General features: G+C 38.6%; 1 protein-coding gene across 10 annotated transcripts in view; it reads left to right on the forward strand.

The window, feature by feature from the left end:
• The first annotated feature begins 233 nt into the window (after positions 1-233).
• The window catches only part of CHD6 (chromodomain helicase DNA binding protein 6), a 197,470-nt gene continuing 178,307 nt past the window's right edge, over positions 234-19,396 (forward strand). For 7 of the 10 annotated variants that reach the window (XR_006354944.1, XM_043987070.1, XM_043987067.1 and 4 more), the window contains exons 1-2: positions 249-329; positions 18,583-18,657. The gene's annotated coding sequence lies outside the window, so the exon portion shown is untranslated. Of the gene's footprint in view, positions 330-18,582; positions 18,658-19,396 lie in introns of all 10 variants that reach the window. The other 3 variants (XM_043987068.1, XM_043987072.1, XM_043987069.1) reach the window with 3 other exon arrangements.

Below are 19,396 nucleotides of genomic sequence, written 5' to 3' on the forward strand. Positions count from 1 at the left end.
GGGGCGACGTTGTCGCGGGGGCGCCGGGGAGGCGCTCGGGGGGCGGTGCGGCTCCGCTCGCGGGCCAATCAGCACCGCTATCACATCCATGCAAATATGAGCACAATGGAGCGAGCCCATCACTCGCCCCTGCAAGCAAGCTTGAAACGGGCTGCCGTCTGAGCGATGGCTGCTGCGACCAATGACTTCATGCCGAGAGCCAGAGAAGTCCAATGGCGTGGCCAGGGAGGCGGGCCCGATCCGGGTTAGGGTGTCCTTGCAGGGTGTCTGAGCTAAACTTCACCAAATAATAGCTGTTTGTATTTTGGCTGCTGCAGGAGCCATTTTAGGTAAGTTCTTGTCTTAACTTTTTATTTTCCGCCCCGGTCTCCGCGGCCCAGCTGTGCTCGCCTGTCCAGGATCGCACCCTTCGGGGTCCAGCCGGTCTGTCCCTATGAATGAAGCCGGGAGGAGCGGGGCTGCGCGGTCGTCGGGGGCCGGGCTGGGGACGGGGGCTGAGAGCAGGGCCGGCCGCGGAGCAGGCGAGCGAGGGAGGGAGGGAGCGGGCAACCCGGGAGGGGGGAGGGGAAGGGGAGGTGGCAGGGGGGGGAGGGGAGACGGGGGGGGGGGCGGCGTGCCCGGCTGGGCCTCCCTGGGCCGGGCCAGGCCGCGCCGCGCTGCGCTCCCCCTCCCACGTCCGTCCGTCAGTCCGTCCGTCTGTCCGTGGCCTCGCCGAGTCCGTCAGGAGGGTGCGCGCCGCTGTCCTTGGGAGCTGGCGCGGGCCCCGGCTGCGCTGCGGGGCAAGACCCTCCTCCCCCTCCCTCCCAACCCCCCCCACCACCCCCCGGGACGGACTCCCTTCCGCGTGGGCTCCGAGGCTGGCGGGAAGGGGGGCACCCACGGGACCCCGGAGAAGTTGCTCCATCCCCCTGCAGTGTTGGAGGGGGAGCCCCAGGTAATGATGGTCCCTCCTGCGCTTTGAGGATCCCCAGGCGCTTTCCCCCGGATTGTCATCCCGGCGGTCCCGCAGCCTGAGGACCAAGTTCTCCAGCTGCTGCCGCCCCCACCCACCCTTGCTCACGCCTTGGCTGGGGTCCTTCGCTGCGTTGGGGAGCAATGATTAGGAACCAGCGTCCGAGATAACCCAGAGCCAAGTTTCGTGTCCTCTGGGGCTGCATGCTTTTTGAGGTGCGGGGGAGGCGGGGAGGATGGGAAAAATCCACTCTTCAGGGCTCTTCCTCTGGGGTTAAGTTGTAAAGGTGTCACCTCCGAATTTACCTTCGTGAATGATTGGCAGGCCCTTGCATTTTTCAAGGTTTCCGAGGAAATCTCCCTGTCGAGTTTGAGTTTTCAGCCACAATTTTATTTGAACTAATTGGAAATATATAAGCCGGCACTTAAATGTGTGTGCATAAAGTCGCAGTTATGATGAATGTGACTGGGGTTTAGGTAGTGCAGTATCTAATTAGGCAGTATAATTCAATTGTGAGTTTGTAGGCCTCTGTTCTCTAAATTGGGGCCTGTGGACCATTAGTAGTCTGGCTAAGGTTTCTGGTGAAAGCTTGGCATCCCGAATTTCCATTCCCTGGGGATTCTGTGTGTGTTGCCTTACTCACCTGCCTCTTGGGGTTACCCTGCTCCTTTAATCTCTGCTGCATATTTATGGAGCTCCAGGACATTGGTATTAACTGAAAAAGAATAGAGAAGTTAAAATCAAGAAATTACATATTTCTGGACAATTTGAAAATTGAGAACATACTTTGGTTTCTCTTTGTGTGTGTGTGTGTGTATCTATGTATGTATATATATCTATGTATGTATAGGAGGATAAGCAATGGACCTACGATTTCTTTGCTTTGGGGAACTCCCTGGTGGGGGAACTTCCTCTACCAATGCAAGTCATCATCTTTTCTATGATTTTTAGTGTTAACCTGGGGATTTCAGGGGATTAGTGAACTTGGTTGGGGAAGAAAATTTCCTTTTTATTTTCTCTAACCTCTAACTGAAATTTAGCATTCCCTTCAACTGTGATGTAGGGAACAAACATTATTCTGAGAAGGAGTCTATAGGCTTTACCAGATTGCCAAAGAGGCCCATGACATAAAACAAAAAGTCAAGAACCCCTGTCTGAGAAAGTTGCTTAGAGCACTGAGGTGTTAAGTGATATGGCCAGTCCAGGGTCACACAGCCAGTATGTGACTAAGAAGGAACTTGAACTCAAATCTTGGCTTCAAAGACAGGTATCTCTGCCAGGCTCCCTCTTTGTATATGGATACTATCCTAACAATTCCCAATTGGAGAGACATTGTCATTTTACACACGTAGTCTTGATAAAGGTTCTAATGGATGCAACTATATTTCCAGTGATGATGCAGTTCAGGGGCACTAGCTTCTTTTGCCATGTTCTCTGTTTACAAAGGATATAGAAATGGAAAAAGAGCCTAAAGGTCATTCTAGTCCAGTTCTCTCATTTTACAGATGAGGAAACCAAGGCCCAAATACATGGTTCTTTCCACTATAGCACAAATTGTGTGTGAATGAGAGAGATTGAGAGACAGAAACAGAGAATATATTTAAAACCTAGGTAAGACAGAGGTTAGGCATGAATCTTTAAGCTGTAATATCATAACTTGGTTTATCTTAACTGGAGTTTGTAGAGTCAGAATTGACACTTATAATCAGAGGTCTGTATAAAATGTAAAATAGCAAAAGAAGTTTAAGATAAGTAGTTTAGTATTACTTTTTAGCGCACCTCTCATAGGATGATCACAAACCCTCCATTTAAAAAAATAGACTATTATTTATTAATAGTGTATTAAAGGCCAGATTTTTTTCTAAAAGTAAAACTAATTGAATATGCTGTGACAGTTTCCCCAGCTGTACTCACTCCCCCCCCCATGTAGATATTATGCAATTGAAGTTATGCTTTGGTATGGTGCCATCACACCTCATACAATGAAGTTATCACATAATAAGCTATTAATTAGTGGTATTGCAAGGTGCTTAAATCTAATCACCTTTACTCTTGTACTTTGGTATTCTGTTTTTTAAAAATAATAAGGTAAGCCATGGAACATGTTAAAAGATCAAACAGTAAAAGGGAGAGAACTCCTGACCTAACACTTCTGAATTTCCAGATGATGTTTTGGTAGTTCTTATTGATTTGTTTTTTGATAACTGCTTTAAATAGTTTAAAAAGTCTATGATAGAGTGTGTCTTTGTAGAAACCAAACAGTTTGAAATTTTTTCCTTGTTATGGATGACCAATCTATAACAACAAGCTTCTAGGGTACAATGTTCTATAGATCTTGTCTTTCATACATAACAGGTTTTGATGAGGCATCTCTAGGTTTTTTAAGAAAGTATTACTCTACCCCAATGCTAACACCAGAGGTGGTTTGAATTTATATTAAGTAATACTGAAGGAAGGGGTCCACAATCCCAATCTTCCTGTGAGGATTATAAAGAGTAGATGTAAGTCTCAAGTATCTTGATACCATTGGGCTTAGAATATTTCCCATTTGGGGAAACAAATGGTACACATATTCTATACAAGTTGACAGTGTTTAATAATTGAAGGAATCTGTCTATACATCCTGTTGGTTTGGGAGGTCTTGGAATCTCTGTTTATAATTCCATTCCTCTATATGGAGCTTCAGTTTAGAAACATGTTTTGACTTGTACATTGAATTCCAATATAGTCCACTTTTTTTTTGTCCTACTGAATTATTATTGAATGTGATTTGAAATAAGCTAGTAGGGGCCATTTTTTTTTTTAATGTCAGAGATTTTTGGCTATAATAAGATTTGATTTGTGTCTTTTAGGTATCTGAATTAAAGGCATGTTGGTAGTATGTATAATCATAGATTAAACAATCATATTCTAACACTGCCACGTATAACTGACTTTGAGTTCATTTAGAATACCATTCTTTTTTTCTTGGCCAAAAAAAGTCATTTTGAAAGACTAGAACTTTTTAGTAAAGAAGGAAGACTGAAGTAATCAGATTTCCTTCTACTAGCCTTTTTCTTATCTGATAAGTATTTAAAAGCAAGAAAAGCCTAAAGATAGTAGTTGAGAATTTTAGGAAAACTAACAAAGCAGTATTTTAAGTTAATTTTCATCTATTAAAGCAAGTACAAATACAGGTATAACCCAATAAATAAAAAGTTAAATTTCTAAAATAGAGATATTAATGGATAATTATTTCAGTTTATAAAAGGGAGTTTTGTTAAGAAAATCCTTACGAGGAGTTAATACACACAATTTTAAAAATTTCTTACACTTATAGAATTTAGAGTGGGAAAAGACCTTAGAGATCATCCAGCCCAGTGTCCTTATTTTCCAGTTGAAGAGTCTGAGGACCAGAAAATAAAAGTGAATGTCCCAAAGTTATACAAGGAATAAGTAAAAAACTAAGATGAGAATCCAAGTCTTCTGACAGCAAACCAACTATTTCTACTACACTGTGCTCCCTCAAACTTGTATTGTTTTCTTTCTTTTCTTTTTTTTTTTTTTGCAGGGCAATGAGGGTTAAGTGACTTGCCCAAGGTCACACAGTTAATACATGTCAAGTGTCTGGCATCGAATTTGAACTCAGGTCCTCCTGAATCCAGGGCCAGTGCTCTATCCACTTCACCACCTAGCTGCCCCCTGTATTGTTTTCTAATAATGCGACATACTCTGATGTGTGTTTATGTGTGTGAGTGTGTATGTACATATATGCACACATATGTATATGTGTGTATGTATGTGTGTGTATATATGTACACACACATCTACAGTTTGAAACTTTCTTTCCCATTACTTATACTGGAAACATCCATGTGTTACTTTTATAGGATCAAGTTTATTGTTTTTATAGTAGTTCTGGTTATTTCTTTGGTTTTGCAGTATATGTGCTTGTCACAGAGTAGGCATTTAATAAATGCGAGTTTATTATTTGACCAGTTAATGACTTTTAGAAGGTGCAGTTCATCACTACCATGGAATTCATATATAAATGATCCAGGCTATAGGTTTGTGCTCTGCCTCTGTTAACTACTATGGTTATATTGACCTTTTGTCCCTATTACTTCTTCATAATTCTCATGTTTTACTTAGAGAAAAGCTTTGTAGTGATTTGAGGTAAGTCTGTAGGGTCTCTTCATAACAGTTTTGTAAAGGCCTATTCTATAGTTCCTCTTAGCAGAACTGCTGCTTCTTGTGGCTCAGGGTTCTCCAGTGGATCCTTCTTGGCTGAGCCATCCCCTAAATTCATCCTTTAGTTATAATGGGAGATTTGTTTCCTATCGTTGTTCACAGAGCCTGAAAGGAGAGCTAGAACAGGATAATTCAGGATTAGGGAAATATTAGAACACCCTTGGAGGGATCCCAGGCTCTGGATCTTTGCCTTCTCCCCACTGTTGATGTGAATGGCAGCAGAAACTTCTTGAGTTTTCTCTACTCCTAAGAGATAAACTAAACTCTTTTTCTTGTCCACATTAATTTTGATGATGCTTGATTAAATACCTGGATTTTTTGTGTGATAATGTTTAAGATGATTCTATGGGAGACCCTACATTTTTCGATTCCTTTGATGTTGATAGAAAGTAATTCTACAAGCATATTGGTCAGCATATTCAGCTAAATGAAGATACTCTTGGAGTTTGTCTAGATGTGTATATGAGTTCCTTTTATAGGATAAATGTATACAGTTCTAATTCTATTTTAACACAGAGGTTCTCTCCCCCACTCACCAAGAAAATTTTTATACAAACATTTTTATGAGTGTTCAGTTACTTGAATAGTTCAAGCAACTTTTTATAGAACAAAATCCCAGGACAGTAAGGGAATTATGGTAGTCTCTTGGAGTGGGTTGAAGTGGTATTTGACCTATAGTTATTATAAAAATCTATTGGTCTTGCCAGTTGAGAAAAAAATCATTGGTTTTGAGAAAATTTCTTGTTTGTCATGATGTACACATTGACATTATCTGGGCTTTGGTCAGTTTAGAGCAGGGCATAAGGATATTTGATTTATTACATACTAGTAAAGAAATATATCTAAACTGTGTTTGCTTTGGTTTCAAGGAAAATCATTATTAGTATTAGACATTCATCTAAGGATAGTTCCAAGTTGATAAGTTGGATCTAGACTAGAGGTTTTATTTACCAAATTATATTTCACATAACAGATTTATTTATAGAAACTATTTTAGTTGAAACACTTTTTATAGAATTAGTTATTTTAAACCCCACCATTTGCATTCAAGTTCAGGAGTTCTTCAGTTAGCTTGACTAAGTAAAGCCACCTACAATCCATAGTAACAGCTGGGTGTACCCTGTTTTAAGCAAACTTGATAGTGGATCACTTTAGTTGACTGGTATGTGAGGGAATAAGATATTCTAGTTAATGGAATTTCTGTCAACATTCCTTAAGAGGAAGTGAAAGCAGAGGAAGGAAGTTGAAGAGATTGTTTTTATTTATGGTCTCTCACATACCTATACAATTGCAAGAATGCTTCAAAGGGGAAAAAGTTAAAAGTGAGATTTAAAACACCCCTCCCCCTCCTTTCTCCCCCCCTCCCCCCCAATAGCAGGAAGTTAGGGTTTTTTCCATAGTTGGAAATAAGGAAAAGACAGGATTTGGAGAATAGCCATGTGTATAACCTCAAGGTATGATTTTTAGCACTTTATATAATAGTTTCTGGAAATACTTCCCTGTGCATCTGTGTCTAAAAAAAATTGGATTCCCTTTTCTACCTTCACTCCAGAAAAGAGATCTATCAATAAATTTGATTTAATGCCTCATGGAGCTTTTGAAAAAAAAAATTATCTAGGTCATAGTTCAAAAGTATTAAACCATGACCATGGTGTGTCTTCTGGAGTAGACATGTTTATACAATGACAATAATTATTCTTTTGTTTCTGGCTGTAATTAATAATTTTTTCTCAGTGGTATTACTTGAAAATACTGGTAAAGTTTTGGGTTTTTTTTCATTGACAACAGGGTATCAGTGAGATAGCTTGCCTCTGGGGTTTTTGGTCATCTGAAATGGTTCTGGGCCAGAAATCTATTTTAATGGCAAATTTTGTTTTTTCAAGAAACCTGATATTTTCATGGATACTTTTTAACAAATTTTAATTCTCCGATATTATTACATAGGTTTCTTATATGTCAATGAATCAGTAAACAGTATTTATTATAAATAAAGTTTATAAACTGGGTACTGTATTGGGTACTATGAGGTATTATGGGATAAAAAAAACACAACTTTTTATTTAGGAGTTTAGCATTTAACATATTTACAGAGGTTTGATTCCAAAATTATTAGGGCTTTCCTGATGTTACCTTATCTCCACAGATGCCATGGGTTCCAGGAGTTACCCATATGGGATGTCATGTAAAGTACTGAAACAAGCTCCACACATACAAATCAGTCATTATTTCTTTATATTCACAATTGCTATACTTTACTTGCCTCTTGACTACTGAAAGAAACATTTTATTTTAGCTGGTCTGGTTTTTGGAAGGTGATCCCCAGAAGGATTCCTATTGACATATGCTGCTATGTGGTTAATGATGTGGCAGCTACTTTCATTTTAAAAATGTTATATGTTAGCATAGTAGTGTTTTAGTTCCGTGTAAGAACTTTAGTTTCTCCCAAATTAAAGCTTCTTTGCTAACTCTCAGTTTCAGAATTTTAGAACTAGAAGGGACCCTTAGCGATCATTTGACAGTAAGAAACAGAATTGTAAAGTGCTTGTGACTTGCTTAAAGTCATAAGTGGTAAGTGACAGAAACAGAACCCAAGATGACTGATATGATCTAACCCAACATCCTATTCATTCTATTGTACTACTTCTTGTGACTACATTTTCTGCTTGGTCAAGTCTCTGCCTAAACTTTTCCATAGGACACAGCATGGACAAACAGTGCAGTAGGATGATAAGGAAGTGGTTAATTGGGGGGTGGGGGGAGAGGAACTTTGCATTTACTGTCTCTGATTAGGGTTTTATATCCAAAGCATATAGGGAATTAACACAAATACTTTAAGATCAAAAGCTAAAGGTTATGAACAAGCAATTCTCAACAGAATTGCATTCTTTTAACAACCATATGAAAGATTATTCCTTATCATTTGTAATAAGGAATGCATATCAAAGCAATTCTGAAATTTCTATCTTACATTCAACAAATTGAGAATGATGACAAAACATGGAAATAGTTGATGTCAGAGATGCTGTGGAAAGACAGGCACTTGTTGGTAGAGCTGTGAATTGGGCTAGCCATTCTAGAAAGCAATTTGGAATTATGCTAAGATATTGAGTAAAGCATTCACACACTTTGACTCAGAGACCCCACTGCTGATGTGTACCCCAAAGAGATCAAGAAGAAAAAGAAAGATCCCAAAGTCCCATAAACATGAAGATATTTATAGCAGTGTTTTTGTTTTTGGTTTTTTTGTTTTTGTTTTTTTTTGTGTTTTTTTTAGGAGCAAAGAATTAGAAACAAAGTAGATGCCCATTGTTTGGAGAATGGCTAATTGTGGCATATGAAGATGATGGAATATTACTGTGTTAAAAGAAACCATGCATTTTATGAATGTAGAGAAGCATCAAAAGATTTATATGTACTAATGCAAAGTGCAGTAAGCAGGACTAGGAAAACTATATATAATGACTATCACAAAGTAAATGGAGAGAACAACAAAAAACAAATAGAAAATAAATTTTTTGAAATTATAATGACTAAGCCTGGTTCCAAAGTAGGTATATAAGGAGGTACCTCTTTTCCTTCTTTGCAAAGGTAAGAGCAGAAATCAATGGTGTGGAATTTTGCATATAACTTTGGGTTTGGTTGATGTGTTTGTTTAGGGTTTCCCCCCCACCCTTTCTTTTTGTTTGTTTTTGTTTTGCTTTTTTTTGAGGGGCAAGGAGGGTTAAGACTTGCCCAGGGTCACACAGCTAGTAACTGTCAAGTGTCTGAGGCAGGGATTTGAACTCAGGTACTCCTGAATCCAGGGCCGGTGCTTTATCCACTGCGCCACCTAGCCATCCTCCCCCCCCCCCCCTTTTAAAATAATCGTTTGTTATAAGGGCTGACCTTTGGGAAAGGGGAAGGAAAATATTAGGAAATATAGTTGATATAAAAACAAAAATGATCTACAAAATTTTTTAAAGAGTGCCTCTTCTTTAATCATGTGACCTTGGCTCAGATTTAATTTCTGATGTTTATTACCTATATGACTTTGATTAAGTCACTTAACTTTGCCTGGCTTCAATTTCATCTGTCAAATCAGAAGGTTGAACTCATTGTCTTTGAGGTGCCTTCTATTTTTTTAAATCAAATTTTATTTTCAAATGAAGATCTACTTTCTCTCCCTCCCACCAACCTTTCCTCTCCCCTTCCCCATTGAAAAAGCAAGAAAAATGAAATTCTTGTTAATCCTTCTAATTCTATATCTATAATACTATGAAGTTTTCTTATCACTAGTCTTTTGGAACTATTTTCAAAGATGTAGTAAAAGATTATTCTTTATTAATGAATAGTAGCAGAAACATAAGACAAAAACAAACCCAACCCACTGGTTTATCTTTTTTATCATGTACAGGTTGTTTTTAAAAATATATAACAATTTAACATGATAATTTAAAATGTACCCTGTTTGTGTCTCCTTTTGTACTTCCTTCTGTTCCCTTCTGTAGATTTGATAAAAGCTTGATCTTTTTTCTTTTTCTCTTTGGCATTATTATATCTTTGTTTATTAAAAAAACCATAGTCAAGTAAACAAATCATATATTGGCCATGTCTGAAAATGTATGTGTCAATTTGTTATCTTTACCAACTTGATGGATGTGAAATGGAACTTAAGAATTGTTTTAATTTGCATTTCACTTTTTAGTTATTTGGAGCATTTTTATGTGGTTGATGATAACTTGCATGTCTTTTGAGAATTGCCTGTTTTTACCCTTTATTCTATCATTTTTTTCAGGAGGTAGGAAGACGTATGCATAATTATTAGTCTTCTGGATTCATGATTATTCATTGGATTGATCAGAATTTAAAGTTATTTTTCTTTACAAAGTTGTAGTCATTTGTACAGATTGTTCTTCTGGTTCTGTTACTCACTTCATTCTTCATTAGTTCATGCAAATATTCCCAGATTATGCTGAATCAGTTACTTTTGTCATGTCTTGTTCATATGCCAGTGTTCAGCCATTCTGAAATTGATGGACACTTTCTTCTTTCAGGTCTTTTTGACTATCATAAGTGTGCTGCTATGAATATTTTTGCAGAGATTGGTTTTTTCCTTTTTCTTTTGGGTATATGCCTGGTAGTGGTATCACTGGGTCAGTGGGTATGCACCGTTCAGTGATTTTTTTGGGGTAGTTTGAAATTCCTTTTGGAATGGCCAGGCAAATAACTGTATCAGTGTGCCTGATGATCCATAGCCACTCCCAATAATTGTCATTTTCCCTTTTTGACATATTTTTTAATCTGATGGATGAAAGGTGGAACTTCTTAATTATTTTAATGATCATTTTTTCATAGAGTTGTTGATAGCTTGCATGTCTTGTTGAGAATTGCTTGTTCATATCCTTTGACCATTTATCTATTGGGGAATGTTGTTTTTGTTCTTATGTATTTGTATCAGGTTCCCATATGTTTTAGATAGAGATTGGGATAGGGACTGGACCTGTGCTTTCATTTGTGAGAGGAACTTTAAGATAATGAAAATCCCTCTATCATTGGAAATAGATACCTTTTTTTTTTGCAATTTGTAATCCTAAAAAGTTGCATAGATCATTGAGAAGTTAAGTGGATTTTTCAGGGTTGCATACCCAGTATGAACCCAATGTGGGATTTAAGCCTGGTTCTGTAGACAGCTCTTTATTTGTGATTATCACACTTCCTCTCTTTGATATCAGACCTTTGTCAGCTAAACTTGCTGCACTGATTTTTTCAAAATCACTTAACCATTCCTTTCTGATTTTAACTTCTCTGATTTTGCTTTTTCAGAAACTTTTCCATTTTATGTAATCCAGATTGTCTATTTTATTTTCTGTGATCCTCTCTATTCCTTGTTTGCTTTCTCTTCCTCACATCATTGGAGTTGTTGCCTGCCACCACTGTCTTGATTGTCTCCCTCATTGGCTTGTTTTGAACTTGAAATTCCCAACATTTTGATTAGATTAAGACATTAAGGTATTTGGGAAAGTATTTACATCAGGAGTTTATTTATCTGATTAGCCTCTGTCACTTACTGTAACCTTGAACAAGGTCTCAGTTCCTTCATTTGCAAAATGAGGAGATTGCATTTGATGGCCTCTGAGAGGTCCCTTTTGACTTTTAAGTGAAGGCCTGAGATGAGCACAGAGAACTATGTAGTAGAAAGAACATTAGAATTGGAGTCAGTGAACCTGGTTTTGAATCATGGTTATGTGACCTTAAGCAAGACACATAAACCCCTAACCATTTTATTCATCTGTAAAATGAGGTCTAGTTCCAGCAATACCACTTTTGGGTCTTTTTCCCAAAGAAATCATGGAAAGGGGAAAGGGACCTACATGTACAAAAATATTTATAGCTGCTCTTTATGTGGTGGCAAGGAATTGGAAGTTGAGGGGATGCCCATCAATTGGGGAATGGCTGGACAAGTTGTGGTATATGAATACAATGGAATACTATTGTGCTATAAGAAACGATGAGCAGGAGGAGTTCAGAGAAACCTGGAGGGTCTTGCATGGGCTGATGATGAGTGAGATGAGCAGAACCAGAAGAACATTGTACACAGTATCATCAACATTGAGTGTTGATCTACTGTGAAGGACTATATTCTTCTCACCAATGCAATGGTACAGAAGAGTTTCAGGGAACTCATGATAGAAGAGGATCTCCAAATCCAAGAAAAAAAAAAAAGAACTGTGGAGTATAGATGCTGAATGAACCATACTCTTTCTTTTGTTTTTGGTGCTGTTGTTTTTTCTATTTTGAGGTTTTTCATCATTGCTCTGATTTTTCTCTTATAATATGACTAATGCAGAAATAGGATTAATGTTATTGTGTGTGTGTGTGTGTGTGTGTGTGTGTGTGTGTGTATAACTTATATCAGATTACCCGCTGTCTAGGGGAGGGGGGAGGGAGGGGAGGGAGGGAGAAAAATCTGAAATTGGAAAGCCTGTATAAACAAAAGTTGAGAACTATCTTTACATGTAATGGGAAAAAAATAAAATACTTTATTAATAAAAAAAGAAAAAAAATGAGGTCTAGTTGATCTCTTAGGTCTTTTTCAGAACTTTAGACTTCTTAATCCAGTGAAAAACGATTTAGCCATTGGAAAATAAGGATCCAGAATATGTCGGGGAGGCATGTGGACACGGGGCCCAAAGTCAGCAGAAGGTACAAAACAGGTTCAGGGCCACCAGAGACAAGTTTTACTAGGTGTTAGTCCTGTTACCACAAATCAGTGGCTGCAGTGCAAGACCCAGGATAAAGACCCTGGGTGCAAAGGGCCTCCTAGATAAACTTTGTGCATGTGATGCTAATAAACAAGACTTATTTTCTAACTCTTGTAAATATAGGCCTTCCTGTGCTTCCACATTATGTGTTCTGAGACCCTGACATTAAAATTGACGAACCTATCATTTCTGCCAGCATGAAAAGAATTAAATTGATGATCCTAAGGCATCGATTTGGTTTGAGCAAATTTGAACCTAGTACCCTGAAATTTATACCTAGAGTATATAGGATACAATGCTGATTTGTTAATATTGGTACCAGAGCAATGCTTCTTAAACCATAGTTTGAGACCCCATATGGTATCGAGTAATTGAATGTGGGGGTCATGAAAAATTTGGCAAAGTAAAAAGTTATGTATACCTATTTTATATAACGATATACCCAGGGTTGTGTGGAAATTTCTCAGGTAGAAAGGGGTCATGAGTGGAAAAAGTTTTAAGAAGCCTTGTACTAGAAAGGGCCTGGCAGAAGCAAGTATTGTAGGTACCCTTACCACCAACCTTCCTGCTAATGACCCTTTCTATTCTTTCCTGCCATCTGTACTCTGACCTGAGTACCTGCTCCATTCTGACACTGGGACTCATTCCTCCTTTCCAAAGGTTGTGGGCCAGGTCCCTCCTGTCTCTTTTCTCCCTGTTCCCCCTCATCTCCCCTTCAGACAGACATGGTCACACATAACTGCTTAAATGAGCTTGGACTGACAAACTGTGATTCTAGGAAGTTGGAAGATGATTAGGCCTTACTGTCTGCCCTGAAACTATACCTTCTGGACCCCTAGGCCTTGGTATTTGACCTGTCCCTCCACCTTAAGGACCAGTGAGCCTTACCATCTGCCTTGCCTCTGAATCCTACCTAGGCTTTTCATCTGCCCTGAGGCTGAACTCTTATTTGTATATCTAATGCACAGCATAGTACTTGGCACATAGTAAGTACAAAATAAAATGCTTTTTCATTCATTGATGAGCCCGAAAACCATCTTTAAAAATTATTTCACTACCTTGTTCATGAAGACAAACCATATCTGACATGGAAATATGACCCATTTTAAGAGTTTAGTGATGATTACCTGAAGCTAATATTAGTTTATCTATAATCTTAATGTATTAGAAAGATGTTTCATAGTTGTGATTCCTGATATTTTTTCCTTGTGTTTTCAAAAGTCTGCTCTTTAGATCCAGTGGAGTAACAGGACAGCAAGAAATATCTGCCTTAATGGTAATGGTAATAGCTGACACAAGATCTTTAAGAAAGTATTTTATGTATATTTTATTTAAGCTTTAAAACAACTTCATCTGTCTTCCAGGTGTTAATGTCATCTTCATTTTAGAGAAGAAGAAACTGAAGTTCAGAGAGGTTAGTGACTGTCCATAGCCATACAGCATGTCATGGACAGAATCTGAACATGTCTTCCTGATTCCAGGCTCAGTGCTATCCATTATAGTAGACAAAGAGGTACCGCAGAGTACATCGCTGAAATTAAGACTTTCTGGCAAGCTTACCTGCCATGGATCTTCCTCTCTGGTCCTATCATACTACATTTTGTGATTCCCAAATGCTGTGGGTCTCCCTATGCCCCCTTCACATCACTGCAGCACATGCACACAGCACAATCATGACACCTAGCATTCTTGACCTTGTTTTCTGTTGGCTGTCGTTCCCTTCAGTTCCTCATCTCTGATTCTATACCCTGCCTGGTAATATGACCCTGACTCCTGATTCTTGATTTAATACTTGATGATTAGGCTTGCTGTTCTTGACCCTAGGCTGAACCCTGACTCAGATTATCTCCATCATAGAAGTTTAGCCAGTGGACTTGACAACTTCTTCAACACCTTTTTTTTTCCCTCTTAATATGCATATACACTTTTTAGGAATGTAGAGATTTTAGTTGTCCAGTATGCTGCAGGCTTGATTTCTCATTTAATGTGATTCATTCATTTTCTCAGGACCAAAGGAAGTACTTATTAAGTTAATGTTGGATTTGTCATTGTGAACCTTTTTGAGGAAAACTGTCCTTTGGAAATATGGAATCTGTTCATCATTCTCAAGAGTCTCACCATTTATCTCAGCTGTCAGTTTGATGAGAAATTGCTAATGGAAGGTCTTGGTTTTCTAATTTTTTTTTTTAAGGAAAGACAATGGTGATTGTCTAAGCAATCTATCACAATCTCTAACTTCATCCCTGTCTCACTTGAAGAAGTGGTCCTTCTCCTTGCCAAGGCAAACCCCTTCATGTGTACAAGTGATTCCATTCCATCCCATGTTCTCCAACAGATTGCTCCCTTTATCATCTTCACTTTCTCGCCTTCAATATCTCCTTGTCTACTGACTCTTCCCTACTGACTACAAATACATTCATATCTTCTAAATCCTCATAAAACTTCTGTGTGATCTATCCATCCCTGTAATTGTTCCACATCTTTTTTGTGGCTAAAACTCTTTGATGAGGTTGTCTGTAATCAATGCCTCCACTTCCTTCCCTTTTACTCTCATCTTAACCCTCTATGGTTCGGCTTCCAGCCTCATCAGTCAACCAAATTGCTTGCTCCGGCATTATCTATGATCATTTAATTGTAAAATTTAATGGCTTTTTCTCTATTCTTATCTTTCTTGACATCTCTGCAGCCTTTGACACTCTCAGTCACCCCTTTTCCCCTTTCTACTCTCTTCTTTCTAGGTTTTTTGGGACACTGCTTTCTCCTGGTTCTTGTCCAGCCTTTCTTCCTTGTGAGTCTGACTTTTTGACAAGGTCACCTCTACTAAGAGGGTGCAGCCCAGTACTGGTGTGTCTTCCTAGGTCTCTGTTCTGGGTCCTCTTCTCTTCTCCTTTTATACCATATAACTTGTTATCTCATCAACTCCCATAGATTCAGTTATCTCTATGCAGATGATTCTCACATTTACTTTTTTAACCCTAATGGTTCTCCTGACTTCCAATCTCAGATCTCCAGCTTCCTAATAGACATCTTAAACTCAATGTGTCCAAAACCCTGCCTCTTCCAAACTTCCCTGTTACTTTTGAGGGTGCTGCCATGCTCCTAGTTACCCAGGCTTACAACCTGGGTGTTATTCTTGACTTCTCTCTCTCTCTCTCTCTCTCTCTCTCTCTCTCTCTCTCTCTCTCTCTCTCTCTCTCAACCTTTTCCATCCAATCACCTGCCAGGTCCTGTTGATTTTACCTGCATAATAGCATCTCCCTAATAGTCTCCCTTTTCTCACCTAATAGTCTCCCTAATAGTCTCCCTTTTCTCACCTGACACCATTGCTACCACACTGGTACAGCCTTTCTTCACCTCACACCTGGACTATCACAATAGTCTGCTGGTTGTTCTCCCTAATGTAGTCTCTCTCCCATACATTCCATTCTCTACTCAGCTGCTCAGTTAATTTTCCTAGAGCACAGATCTGACCATATCAACTCCTCCCTTTAATAAATTCAAGTGCCTTCTTATTACCTCCAGAATCAGATATAAAAATCTTCTGTTTGGCATTCAAAGCCCTTTACAACCTGGCCCTTCTTTTCAGGCTTATACCTTATCCCCCTCAATGTACTCCACATTCCAGTAATAACAGGCCACCTTGCTATCTCTTGCACAAGATACTCTGTCTTGCAACTCTGGACATTTCCACTGGCTGTTCCCCATTCCTAGAATACTCTCCCTCCTCACCCCCACCTCTTGATTTCCTTGGCTTCAAGTGCCAGCTAAAAGCCTATTCCTACAAGTCCTTCCCAATCTTTCCCTTTTTTAAAATTTACTGTGTTTTTTTTTATAATAAGCATTTTTATTTATAGTTTTGAGTTCTAAATTTTATCCCTCCTTCCCTCCCTCCCTCCCCACCCCCTCCCTGAGGCAGTAAGCAATCAAATGTGGGTTATACATGTGCAATTATGTAAAACATTACCATTTTAGGGGCAGCTAGATGGCGCAGTGGATAGAGCACCGGCCTTGGATTCAGGAGTACCTGAGTTCAAATCCGGCCTCAGACACTTAACACTTACTAGCTGTGTGACCCTGGGCAAGTCACTTAACCCCCATTGCCTTACTAAAAACAAAAAACAAAAAACAAAAAAAACCATTACCATTTTAGTCATTTTGTACAAGAAAACAAATTTTTTAAAATGGAAGAAAGTGAAAAATAGCATGCTTCAGTCTGTGTTCAGTCAATATCAGTTCTTTCTTTGGAGGTAGATAATATGCTTCATCATTAGTTCTTTGGAATTGTCTTGGATCATTGTATTGCTGAGAATAGTTAAGTCATTCACAGTTCTTCATCAAACAGTATTGCTATCTCTGTGCACAATGTTCTCCTGGTTCTGCTCACTTCACTATACATCAGTTCATACAAGTCTTTCCAGGTCTTTCTGAAATCATCCTCCTTTTCATTTCTTATAGTACAATAATACTCCATCACCATCATATACCACAGCTTGTTTAGCCATTCACCAATTGATGGGCATTTCTTTGATTTCCAATTCTTAGCCACAACAAAAAGAGCTGCTAGAAATATTTTTGTACAAATAGGTCTTTTTCTCTTTTTTTCCCCTAATCTCTCTTCATGCTAATGTCTTCCTCTGGTTGATTATCTCCAGTTTATCCTTTTTTAAATATCTTGTTTTTACATTGTTGTTTGCAGGTTGTCTCCCCTGTTACACTGTGAGCTCCTTGAAAGTAAGGACTATCTTTTTCTTTTCTTTGTGTCCCCAGCATTTAGCACAGTGCCTGGCATTATAGCTACTTAATATAGACTGACTAAACATCTTCTGAATCAGAACATTCTATAGTATCATGAATGTCTTGAAGTTTATTGTTTAACCTCTCCAAACTATAAGCCAGAATTATCAGTTTCCCTTTGCTTGAAAACTTAATATTGCCAAAATATTATCATGGGAAGAATTATTGGGAGAATGGTTAGTGTGAAGTTTTATTTAACACCCAAATCCTGAAGATCCTGGAGATTAACTTGTTATGGATATGTAATGAAGAAAGGCAAGAATAGTGATGAATTTTGGTGGAATCTATGCTTAAGAAAATTTTTCCATAGCACTTGAACTTTCCAAAACTTTGGATAGCTCAAAACTTTCAAGAGATTAGAAATAGCTGTAGAGAAGCTTAGGGTTTTTTTTGTTTGTTTTTTTCCTTATCAGAATGGTTTGGATGTTTGTTTAGGCACTCTGAAAATTCTCTAAAAGTATGTTAAAGGGTATGTAAGACATGTAGTAACTCCACATGCATAGGAACAGAAAATGGCATTTCTTGTGTTACTTAGTTATGTGAAATAATGTAGTCTAAGGTAAGTCCGGAAAAGTAACTGGGAGCCAAATTCAAATAAGTTAAGCAAACATTAATCACCTCCTGTGTGCAAGTCACTGTGCTAAGTTTTGGGGATACAGTTGTGAGTGCCAGACCAAGAATCATAGGATTACATATTTAGAACTAGAAGGTATCTTTAGAGATTAGGTAGTACAAAGGAGAAACTGAGGCCCAGAGAGGAGAAATGACTTGTACACTGTCATATGGTAGAGAGCTGGATTCAAATGACCAGGCCCTCTGACTACAAATTTAGCATCATCCAAAAGTTTCTATTTTGAAGGGCCACTATTTTATTTTAAAACTAGGTTATTTTCTACCCCAAAGGAAAAGGTTAAGATCTGATGGTTTAATAATAGCTAGCATTTATATCTTGAAGCTTATAAAGTGCTTTACATACTTTTTTTTGTTTAAAACTCTTAACTGCCCTTTTGGGGACATTAATATTGACATTTTAAAGATAAGATACTTGAAGTTCAGAGAGGTCCTAAGAACTGTGGCAGTAGTTATAGGATAAATCAGAGCTGGGAAGACTGAAGGTTGGAAGACTGATTTCACTTTTCCACGAGAGGTAATCAGGACCTGAATGCAAGTGATAGTGGTATGAGTCGGATAGATACCAGAGAAAGAAAGAAAAAAACCCAAGGTTTTAGTTGTTTTAGCTGTGTTGGGGGCAGAAGAAGGAAGATCAAAGAATGGACAGAACCCTTGCAGTGCATAGGCTGCGAACTGACACCAGAGAGAAGGCTGAGTTACTTAAATCATATTTTGCTTGTTTTCTTTGATAAGGAGAATGACCTTTGCACTGGAAATGGCAACAAAATGACCTCCTGGAAGTTGATACCCCAAATGAGTAAGGGAATGGTGAGTGAACACCTATTTGGCCTTCATGAATTCAAATCACCTGACCCAGACAAACCACTTCCTTAAGACAGGTTTGGTTGTTGATTTACTATCTTTTTTCTTTTTTTTTTTGTGGTCAGTGAGGGTTAAGTGACTTGCCCAGGGTCACACGGCTAGTAAGTGTCTGAGGTTGGATTTGAACTCAGGTACTCCTGAATCCAAGGCTGGTGCTTTATCCACTACGCCACCTAGCCGCCCCCTGCTGATTCACTATCAGTGCCATTTGAAGGATCTTGGAAAACAAGAGGGATACCACAAGATTGAAGAAGGGCAGAGGTCCTAATTTTCAAAGTGAGTAGAACAGAATGTGCAAACCAGACCAGTGAGCTTGACTTTGATTCCTGGGAAAATTCTAGAATAGATCATTAAAGAGATAGTTGATGATCCTATAGAAAAAAGACCTGGGGATTACAAAAAACCAGCATGGTTTCAAGAACAGGCCATACCAGGCTAATTTCATTTTCTTTTTTTGAGGATTACTAAACTAGCAGTTATGGGAATGCTGTAGAGAATGGTTTGCCCAAATGTTTGTAAAGCTTTTGTATCTCATGCCATTTTTGTGGACAAGATGAGAAGTAAGGGATTCAGTAATTATACAATTAGATGGATTCAAAAGTGGTTTGATATTGGTACTCAAAGAGTAGTTCAGTATCAGTGTAGTGGGAGGTTTCCGTGCTGTTGACTGTTTATCAATACCTCG

This window comes from Dromiciops gliroides, chromosome 2, assembly GCF_019393635.1.
Source record: "Dromiciops gliroides isolate mDroGli1 chromosome 2, mDroGli1.pri, whole genome shotgun sequence".
NCBI lineage: Eukaryota > Metazoa > Chordata > Mammalia > Microbiotheria > Microbiotheriidae > Dromiciops > Dromiciops gliroides.